Raw genomic sequence first — 12,121 nt, forward strand, 5'->3', positions numbered from 1 at the left:
GCTTACCTTCAATTTTTTAATTTCCAAATTATCGCTTGAATGTGCACAGCATTTTAAGCAGCCAAAACTTAACAATGTCAGCTCCTATGTCCTATATTGCTGCTTATAGATTTTAAAAAGATGAGTGTTGAAAAGGTTTCAAATTCAATCTAATGTTCATTAAAGGAATAGTTCAACATTTGGTGATGTTGAGAGGATTGATACGAATCTCATGTCTGAGCTGGGAGGCGATTAGCTTAGCATAAAGACTGGAAGCAGGAGGAGACAGTTAGCCTAGCTTGCCAACTAACACCACTAAAGCTCACTGATTAACACATTATTATCTTGTTTGTTTAATCTGTACACAAACAGAAATGTATAAACAATTAGTGGTTTAGTTATAGGCTATTTCTTAGCCAACAACAGCCTGATGCACACACATGGTCGGCGTGAACTTTGCTAGCTACCTTACAGCACCAACACATCCTCATAATTAAACAACAGTATAGGTCTAAAATTCAGCACAGGCATAGTTACATTTATGCCATCTAGTGGCCGTGGTAATACACTCCAAAATAACCCATATAAATATATATGTCTATGTATATATGTACCATAATATAAATAATTATGTTTTATGGTGTGACAACACTGTGGTTGAGGTCTGGTTAGGTGCAGGCACAAAAAACACTTTGTTAGGGTCAGGTAAAGATCATGGTTTGGGTTAAAATGATCACTTGAAACTTCCTTAAAGTTAAGCAAACTTTGTCATCATGGCAACAGTAAACACAACAATGTTATGTTTTTTTTTTAAAATGTCCTGACTCGTGGTTGGAAACATGACACTCGTGGTTTTAAACGGGAAGTGAGCATTGGACTGTACAGTACATTTGGTACACAGACAAAGTCCAGAGGTAAAGCTGTGTGAAAAACACAAAGTGAAATTTGCATTTGGTCTGAACACAACTTCAGAGGTGTTGGTTCACATATTTTTGAGCCTTGAACAGTTTTTATGTTAACCTAAGCTAATCAGCTCCTGCCTACAGCTGTACTATACTATACTATAATCTTTATTTTTTATGATAGCAGTGTATCAAACAACAATGTGTAATGTCAGAGGCATTGCTAGTAGTGATGAACCTACAGAGAATTATCAGTGACTCGGCTTTATAGTGAGTTTCAGCTCATTGTTTAGCTGTCAAACTGCAACTTCACAGTTTTGGTTCACTCTCAGCGCTCTCATAGCGTCATTTTAAGCTGCGGCAGGCAGCTGTTTCCAGAGAAAAAGCACTAAGAACTGACTGTACATTGCCTGCTCAGCACCAAACAGCAAACAAACACAGTTAGTGACTAGCTGGTGAATGGGTGGAGTATTTATCATCAGTTAATGCAGGTTTAAGGTACAGATATAAAAGTGATATCAAATCAAATAAGATGTCGTTCCTCACCCCTTTCATTTGAATTGAACAAGTGTAAGTGCACTCTGCCTGCCTTGAAGGGTAAACTGGACCAATAAACAACAAAAAACAAAGCCTTCATACCAAACACGTGTACACACACACTCACAACCTGTACACTCTCACACACACACACACACACACACACAGAGTCTCAACAGACATAAACTTGTGTTGGCTTCTGTGTGTGACCTCAGTGTGACATGATGAATGACCAAATCAGAAGCGTAATGAAACACTGCACATTCGCCTGCTGCTGCTTCCATGTATGCATCATGTGTGTATGCCTGTGTGTGTGTGTGTGTGTGTGTGTGTGTGTGAGTGTCCAGGACCTCAATCAGAATCACAGGTGACCCGGTGTCTCGCTGAGCCCCCGAGGTATGACAACACCAGATAATTACCAGTGACCCCCCACCTCGTAAAATCAACCAAGGAGAGAAAGCGAGTGGTGATGAAGAGGAGAAATGACCTTGAAACTGCTCCTATATTTAGGTGACCATTAATGGCCTTCTCTCGCACCTCCTCACTTTTCTTCCACTGATCAGACAGAGTGCTTTTTAGCTGCCTGGGGGCAGCTTTTTGTAATTGTTTTCAATGAGAGTGAAGCTTTTTGCTCACTGCTTTAGCGTTGCTGAGCGCCTTCAGCTCTATGCGCCTAACGTTTTTGCAGGAGCGCCCTGAATGCCTCGAGTTGTGGACAAACTGGTGGTGGCTTTTGCTAAATACCCACAGCTATATAACTTTACCAACCATAGTTATGGTCTTAACAGCTACTAACTAGCTAACTAATGATGTTAAAAAATAAACAGTACAGATCTGTGAGTTTACTTCACAGCAAAAAAACAAAAAAACAGTTAGGTTAGGGACAGGTGATTTGGTGGTTGCCTAGCAGCAATAAAAATAAAAAAGACAGAGCAATCTGCTCTTCTTTTAAATTGTAGGCTTCAACAAAAAAGGCAGTGTGTTATGCCTTGCGTTTTGCAACCTGCAAAAAGTGCTCTGCGTGATCGGGGCCTTAACCTTTAACCCCCCCACACACCCTCTTGACCTCCTTTAATTCTTTGTCCGTTCCTCCGTACCTGAGGGAATTTGATCATTATCTGAACGATACTCTGCTGATTCAACTCGACCATAAACCTGTCAGCATGCCTACATCTGTGAGGACTGGTTACACATGTTTCTGGGACACATTTACACACACACACACACACACATACACACACATACATTTATGGACACCCACGCATACAATCTTTGTCTCATGAGAAATGGTATTAATACCTGGCAGGCTTTAAAATGTCAGCCAGTCTCAAACAAAGTGCACAAAGACCCAATTTATTTATGGATCTGACAAGTCTCATGTCTTTCTGCTCTTGAGCTATTTTCGCTTTCAAAGTGTGTCTTTACAAGGAGGAGGAGGAGGAGGAGGAGGAGGAGGGGGAGGAGGAGGTGGGATGCAGATGAAGATGCAGACAGACGGACTGACCAAGTGCTGGGTAAACTGTGCGGGCCAGCGGCCAAAGAGATCAGCCGTGAAGCCCTGAGGAGTCTGTATTTCAACTCATACTTGGGGTAAAATGTCCCTCAGGATGCTTCTTCCTTTTCTGACACATGGCTTTGATAAAAGAGTTGCATTGGATGATAAAAATACCACAAATGTGGGTTAATCACAAATCTGCATGCAGCCCTGATGGCTGCTTTCTAATATGAGCTGATAGAGTTTTGTCTGTACTTCCTTTGTCTTTTCATTCGCACTCTCTGTCTTCCTCTTTTAGTATTCACCTCCACAGTCACACACACTTTAGTCCAATCTCCAGAGCTGTTTACTCATTGAGTGATGATTGCCTGTTTAAACATCTGTCCTCACCAGTGTACACAGCTACACACATGCACACAAACACACACACACACAGCTTAATGTCTGATTGTATCTCAGAAAGGCGGCAACCTCATTGTTAAGATCTGGAACTAGAAAATGCAACAATAATTAACATAGATTTAAAGTAATCACACATAATATAGTATTGGGCTAACAAAATGCCTTTTATGCATGAGCTGGTTGTGTTTGACTTGAGCTTCCTGGATTGGACACACAATTCTTATATTTTCTGTATTAAAGTAGAGTTTGTTTTATCTATATTCTCCTTCAAATGGAACTGCTGCAGTGTTGCACTGGACTTTGTGGTTTCATTGTGGAAATCTAGTAAACATTATGCTTGGCATTCCAGTCACTTACACAACAAGCTGACATACACACATTATCCTCTCTACAGATCCAACATTTTGGGATGGGTTTTTTGTCCTCAAAAAATGTGAAAAGTCTCTGCACACCTGAATATGTGACAAGTGTCTCAGTGGAAAGCACAACTCAAATGAAAATGAGAAAACTCCAGTGCACCGTCTTGCTTACTGCTGGAACATACTGTACTGTGCAAACATTTTAGGCACTTGAGATGTTTAGATTCTTATACATCACGCATTATAAATCGTGGAGGCGTCTGATCGGTCCCAAATTTATTCTGCAGCATGACAACAACCCCAAACATACAGCCCGAGTCATAAAGAGCTATGCTCAGCGACAAAAGGAACAAGGAGTCCTGCAACAGATGGTTTGGCCCCCACAGAGCCCTGACCTTAACATCATGCAGTCAGTCTGGGATTACATGAAGGGACAGAAGCAACTGAGACGCCTAAATCCACAGAAGAAATGTGGCAACTTCTCCAAAATGCAGGAACAACCAACCTGTCAAGTACCTTGAAAAACTGTGTGCAGGTGTACCGAGGAGAACTGCTGCTGTTTTAAAGGCAAAGCCGCTCACAGCAAATATTGATTTGATTTAGGTTTCTTCTATTTACTGAACTTTGCATGAAGTTAGATGATAAGTAAAAGATATTCATGGCATTATTTTTGAAAGCATCCTCACTTTACTTTTAGTGCCTAAAACTTTTGCATGGTACTGTACGTTTCAGGCAGTTAGATCTTGATAAGGACAAGCATCACAACAGTTTCATAAATACACGAAGGTTGATCAGACTGAAATGTTGTAAACTAATAAATATTCCAGCAGTAAGCGAGACAGTATGCAGGTTTTTTTCTCATTTTTATTCAAGACTAGCTAGATGTCATTAGCTATTAGCTTGATCATTAGCTAGTAGCTAACTGTCTGTCTGGTGCTAGCAGGTATCGTAGTGTAGGTATGTAATGAGAAAGCTGAAACTGAATCATACACTAAATCAATTAATTAAAACCAAACAATGAGTTAAAAGAGGCTAAAAAGTTACTTCTGTGTGTCTTTACCACCTTGACTGACCCTTATACCTTATACCGTATACTGTACTCATTTGATTTGTTGTTAAAATAAAATAATATTGACTGGTGCAGATTTAAGTTTGTTTAAGTCATGAGAACAGTCCTACTAGATGACTAACAAGAAAAAACATTTTTAAAAATACAATTTTAACAAGTTGGAATTTTATTGGTGGTGAACTAAAAGCTATCAAATGTGTCTTGTTAATGCCACAAGTAGGCAATAGGCGATGTGGATAATTTATCTTAGTCTTACCCAGTGATGTTGAAAATTGCTAAAATGCAGCTTTAATAGTTCCCTTCCTTCCTCAAACATGCATTAGTCCAAGAAAACAATGTTCCAATGACTGATTCTGGTGAATATTCAACTAAAATGTAGCTCTACCTTTGACACAGCAGACCTTACAATCCTAATTAACTGTCTGGAAAAAACGTGTCAGCAACACAGACCATGACTTCTAGTGCATATGTTCCCGTAAAAAAAAAAGAATCTCAGTTGTAGTCTGAAACGCTGGCTCATGTCTGGCTCTCTCTGCACTTGTTTCTGCTCCTCAAGGCTTGGTTTGTGGACACACTGTTTTAAATTTGCATTCTTCCTTTAGGGCACATCATTTGTAAGCATGATCATTTGTAAGCATAAAATCGTGTGTAATTGCTATGTGGATGACACTGCTTTGTGTCCCATGGAAACAAGGTGATGCTAGCGAACCTCACGCACACTATGGCTTGTTATTTCTCGGATATGAAGTGCTGGATGTGTCAGAACGTCCTCCAACACTGTGACATAAAATCAGAACACCATTATCAGTAACAAAATCCACAGGATCTATGTCAAGATTTTTGTGGTATTTGGCTTGGAGCTGTCTTTCATTAGTCAGATAGTCGTTCAGTCGTTCTTTCTTTTAGAACATCTCTAAAATTAGAGGTTTCATTCTTATGCTGCTCTTCAGATGGTTATCTATTCTTTTATCTTTAATCATAGACTAGTGTAACTCCCTCTACTTCACACTATCAAAGCTATTTTATTCCTGCAAGGCTTTTATCTAACTCCTGGATAGATCATATTGCCCGTATCATTGCTTGTGTTTAATGGTTGCCTGTCAGTTTTAGAGCTGCTGAGGTTTAAGGATCTTTGGGTTTAAGACCCAAGAGGGACCAGGCTTTAGCTTTCCAGTCTTGTCACTTTTCAATTTTTTAAAAAACATGCTTTTTTTAAACTTAAAGTATGTTTTATTCCTAATCTTTTGATTTCTTTTATAGCTTTTATAATATTTTCACTTTTTCTTCTTTTATTTTCGTTTTAGTCCTCATAATTACAATTTAGTTTCAACTTATTATTGTGAAACACTGTGATCCTTAAGCTCCCACACTTGAACTCAATTTGTAAGTTATTCCTGTCTGATATGAGAATACAGCACAGCAGTATAGTTAACGTTGGGCGTCTTTGCCTTGATTTCATCACTACCGGGAGCCTACATGCATGTAAGCCTGCGCAGAGAGAGATTGGGGGTTGATGATAGCAGACATCTTCCCTTCCCCGAAGACTAGAGTCAGAGCTTATAGGTGGACCCTGGAGCGAAGGTGGAGCTGATTAAAAGCTTAGCAAGCAGCAGTGATACTTGCAGGAAGCCGTGAAGCAGCGACTGCACTGGCAGAGCGGAATAAGAACAAAGCATTTTAGAGGCAAGAAAAGAAAAACAGCAGCATCAGTCGTTTGTTCAAATGTCTAAAATGACAGATGTTTAAGTTTACTTGACAAAGACATCTGGTGGCTGTGAGAATTATCATTCTTCCCTGTTTGGAGCAACGGCAGAAGCTGTGTGATGTTATTACAGAGCAGCAAACCCTCAAACTTAACCAATTTTTTTTTTTTTAACCCAAACTGAAATCTTTTCTTTACCTTAGTCTTGTTAGTTTTAAACTTAACCAACCCTTTACACAGTTGAAGCAGATCAGAAAATGCTCATGTGAACAGGAGTGGCTGCCGTAGGGCACCGCCCTCCTTGAGCCACAATTAATAATAATATTATAGTAATAAAAGTTATACAAATTTTCAATATTTGTGTGTTTGAAATATGGAATGCACCCAGTAATATGTGTTAAATATGACAGAAAATCATCTACACAAAATATATGCTTAGTTTCCTGCATGTCTCAACCGTGGGGCAATGGAGTAATAGTCCACAGGAGGCGGGACTGTGTAGCAGTTTAGCCAATTGCTGATTCACGATACGACTGTATGACATAAATTTAGCCAATCAGCGTCCTCAAATCTAATCTGAAAAGCGTGATTATATTATTGCTCCAAGCAGGATGTAGCGCGTCCTTGAGCCACTGCAGGACTAGTCTCTGTGGGCGCCATTATAACTACATGACAATGAGCACGATCACTACTCCTCCAAGACCCAAACCTAACTTGGTAAAATCTCTCCTCTAAGATCCGTTTGAGAGGAGATCAACCTGACCTCACAATCAGACAGCAGGCTAGCAAAAAAGGGAAGCAGTACATGCGAGTACACCAGAAAGGCCTGGTTAGCTGGAGTCATGCTAATGCCTTATTTTGCTTTCCGTGCTTGCTTTTTAAAACAGTGGGGACAGATCCAGTATGGACAGTTAGGGGAGTGGGAGATATGAAGCACATGTCACATGAGAAAGCAAGGAAATATGAGAACACCAGGGCACACATGGATAATTCTGTCAAGCTAGCCACATTAGGCAGAGTGAACATCGCTACCCAGCTGGATGATGGCCACAGGAAGTTTTGGAGGGCTTTTGAGTTGGCCTTGTGTGGGCATGACGAGAATGAGTCCACAGACAACCCTTGCATTTTCAGGGGATTGGTGGATTTTGTTGCCTCCGTAGACAGTGTGCTGGAGGAGCACCTTAAGACAGCTACCGTTTCAAAAGGCACGTCAAAGATGGTGCAAAATGAGCTGTTGGACTGCATGCTGTCAGTGCTAAAGGATTACATTCTGGAGGAAGTAAAGAATGCTGATTTATCGCCATTCAAGCAGATGAGATGACATTTCCACCCACTGCCAGCTGGCGCTTGTGCTATGCTACATCATCGCCAACAGTAACGTCCAAGAGCGGTTTTTCGAGTTCATTACCATCCAGAACGCAACCACCAACACCATCACTACTGCACTTCTGGAGAGGCTAAGCACCATACTCCCAAAGGGACAAAAAGCCAAACTTATTGACCAAGGGTTACTGTACAGGGTTACTGTAATGAGGGGAGCCACTGGCAGAGTGCAGCGTAAGATAATGGATGTCTACGAAAATGCTCACTGAATCCACAGCTATGCGCATGCAGCAGGCAACACATCCCCTGGATCGGCACTTTTTTTTCTGACCTTGGTGGATTTTCTTCTTCTCCAGGCTCCCCAGGGCTCCTGTAACACAATGGAAATTCCACATTCGTGTTGTAAACACTGTGTACCAGCACAAGGATGACCTCCTAAAGTGTTTCCAGACTATCAGAGACTCTGGGAACTTTGATCCCCCAACTGACAGAGAGGCTGGGGGCTTTGTGAGGATGCTTGAAGATGAAGCTTTCTGTTTTTTCCTGGCATTGTTCCACAATATCATGCCAAATGTGGACATGATAATCAACCAGCTGCAGAAAAGGAACATTGACCCTGTGTTAATTAAAGCACTTGCTCAGAGGTTCACAGCATACAAATGATCAGGTAAATAACTATTTACTATTGGCTGATAAAGCTGTTGTTGTCAGAAAGATGAGTTGTTCACCTCCAACAGTCTGTAAAAGCCAAAATCTACCTCGTCACCAAAGTGCATAGAGTTCATCACAACTATATTTGTTTTAATATTTTAAAAAGGAAAGAGAAGAGACATTCAGATTTGGTTAATAACGCAGGTAAAGTTGTTATTAAGCACAGTTTGTAATAACATGTGTATTCAGGTGTCCACCAGGTCAATCTAGAAGAGGCCTCGTTGTTATTGTAGATGGCAAGTTAGCAACTTAAACTTTATTTTTTTGACCTGGGCCTCCATTTCCTTTCTGTGTGGGGACAATGCATCTGACCAGCAGCACCAGCAACAGAGGATGCTGGGACCAGGAGAACAACAGAGCAGCACAGTGGCTCAGCGATTAATACTGTCTCCTCCCAGCAAGAAGTTCCTGGGTTTGAATCCCGGCTCGAGCAGGGCCTTTCTGTGTGGAACTTGTGTGGTCCATCAAAAACATGTATATTAGGTTAATTCTCCTGTCAGTGCCCCTGACCACCACACAATGGCTGCCCACTGCTCCTCAGGGATGGGTTAAATGCAGAGAACAAATTTCACTTTGTTGTATGATTGTATGTGACACTAAAACCTGATTTACAACAGAGGATGTTTCCCCCAGAATTGTTTTCCAGGCCTGGTGGTATGCAGCCCCCCCTAAAAAAAACAAACAAACAAAAACAGACACGGCACACAGGATGGCATATTGCCACAGCTAACTTCGGTCGAATGATTCAGCAGGCAGTCCGCAATTTATATTTGCATTTATATATTTGTTCACTCGGTAGATAGGTTTATGACAGAGCAGTCACAAGCAGCATGATGATTTTTTTTTTGTCATACATACGCATAGGAAAGAAATTCTGTGTAGAAGGCATCCTCACATATAACTGAAAATATGTGGTTTATTTATTGAAAAGCTCCTGTAGACATTGTTTTGTTAGGAAAACCAATAGGGAGTAAAAGATCAGGAGAAGTAAACATACTGTAAAGTGCAACTAGGAATAATGGCATTAAAACCTTTGGAGTCATTTACTTGACTTGGACATAGACATGTGTTCAGTCAGAATCACTTTTATCATAATAGCTTTATTGCAAATTTAAGCTGATGATGTACTGAATGTAGATTTGTTCCCACAGCACAGCGTGAAGTTCCCTGATGCAGTGTGTGAAACAGTGGAAGCTTACCCCATGTTGATCAAGGCCAAGCTCAAAACAAAACTGTCCCTCATGTATGAGAACAGTGAGTTCAAGGTTTGCAGTGGTGCAGTTTCATAGAGAACAACCGTCAGAGCACTTTCACAGAGACTGTCAATCTTCTCAAGATCCTCATCACCACGCCAGTGACAACAGCTGAATCCGTGAGGTGTCAGGATCAAGACCCTCCTGAGAGACACCATGACACAGGATCGCCTTAATGCTCTGGCTATGCTCTCCACGGAGAAGAAACTTGTCCTGACTTCAAAAGGAAGGTCATTGAGAGATTTGCCATTCAGAAGGGAGAGAAGAGCAAAATTCCTCTACAAATAAGCTGTCAGACAAACATGCAGGTTTTCTCACCATGTTGATTTTTCTTGTACATAGTTGTCCTCAATCTCATATGCTTAAATTAGTCATCAAAATTTAACTGGTAAATTAACAGTGAAAACTCCTCACAGCTGCTTTAATAAATAACCAGGTATCATACAGATGTACTCAAACTTTGACTGATAGTGTACACGTCATGTTCATGTTCAGCCCCAGTCTGGTGTTTTTGTGCTCTGTGCATAGTTGACAGAGTCTTCAGGCATACTTACATGGAGCAGGGAGTTTGCTTAAAATCCTTTATTTCATGGGTTTTACAAGCAGTTTTACATAAATTGAAATGCCCGCGAAATAAAGGATTTTAAGCAAACTCCCTGCTCCGCATAAGTGTGCCCAAGACTGTCTAGTTTTTGGTGGGCACCTTATTTCTTGCTGCAGTTTATTGTCTCCTCACCTCAGAGCACTTGACTCCCATGCTTATGTCCATTCAATTGTCTGAATAACAAAGACTTAACACCATTATTCCCTATTCCACTTCATGTTTACTTATCCTATTCTATATTATACTGAATTTGCCTGTATAGGTGACAAAAATAACACCCTGATATGTTTGTCAATGTGTTATATACGGCTTTATTTACTGTTGGAATAACATAATTGTTAGTAGTAGTAGTAAAGTGTTTTTGATAGCTTCTCTTTTTTTTGCATTAAATCATACTGGGATGTTTGCTGAAACTGATTGGATGTGGCACAGCTCTACCTAGAAAATTTTCCAGCAGCTGCCGTTGAATGTGAATTATCTTTTTATCTTTTTTCGAAGGCACCGACAAACGATGTCATCCTCCTGATAAGGGTGTCAGATCAGAAAACATTTATATAGACTGGTTTTGGAAGACAATGACAATAAATCAAAGCTCTCGATGCTTCGGCCAACTTCAGGTCATTCTCAGGCAAAAATATCTTTTGTATCCAGCACTAATCCCATTGAGGTTGTTTGGATGTGCACACAACTACTCTGACTTATTAAATTAAATATTTTGTCATTTACTTTGGAGGACTTGTTGGCAATGCAACTCGAGCTGATTGTCTGGACTAATTTGCAAGCTGCACTCTATCAGCCAAATATATTATACACATATTGATCACTTTTACAGCACATTTGGGTCTGGCTCCAAGCTACATAACAGATATGTTGACCCCATATAATATATCTATAAATAATCTAAAGGTGACAGTGCTTTTGCCATCAGGGCCCTTCGGCTTTGGAACGACCTGCCTGAGGAGATAAAGCTCGCAGAATCAGTGACTTCTCTTAAATCACTTCTTAAAAACCATTTTTATGGACTTGCTTTTATGTGATGTCGTCTTTTTACTGCCTCACTGTTTTATTTTTCATTATCTTTTGGTATTCTTTCTGTGTTTTTGTGTCTTCTTAATTTTATCTTGCTTTTGTTTCGTTTTGGCCTTACTGTTTGGCTTCCTGTTGTTAAATTGCTTTCTGAGTATCCTGATTTTGTTTTGTTTGTCAAGTCACTTTGTAAACTCGGTTTTTAAAGGTGTTATATAAATTTTGTTTTATGAGGTCACAGTGACCTTGACCTTTGCCTCTTGACCACCAAAATCTAATGAGTTCATCCTTGAGTCCAAGTGGATGTTTTTGCCAAATTTGAAGAAATTTCCCCAAGGCGTTCCTCGCGTTAACAAGACTTCATCTGTGACCAACATTTATCTTCCAAAAGGAATTATATCATTATCAAAACGCTACGGAGACATTAGAGCCAGCGGTAAATCACCAACAAACTGAGCAGATCAGGTATCAGATCATGATGAGGATAGATGTTGACCAGCCGACCCTCTCAGGAGTCGGGCTGACTGGCTGGTCTCACCTGACCAGCGGCTCCGAAACATCTCCGAAAATGCCGGGGCAAATTTCCAAATTAAAACTTAATAAAGTGACATAATAACTATTCTACAGCAACAATTACAACAACTTTTAGCCTGGCTCAAAATCTCATTCTATCATTTACATTTCTAGTGGTGGCCCAGCTGTTGCAGCCAGCCTAAAACAGTTGCCCTCAGGCACAATAACAGAATTGTCAAATAGGAG

The sequence above is a fragment of the Thunnus albacares genome, chromosome 20 (assembly GCF_914725855.1).
Source record: "Thunnus albacares chromosome 20, fThuAlb1.1, whole genome shotgun sequence".
Taxonomy (NCBI): Eukaryota; Metazoa; Chordata; class Actinopteri; order Scombriformes; family Scombridae; genus Thunnus; species Thunnus albacares.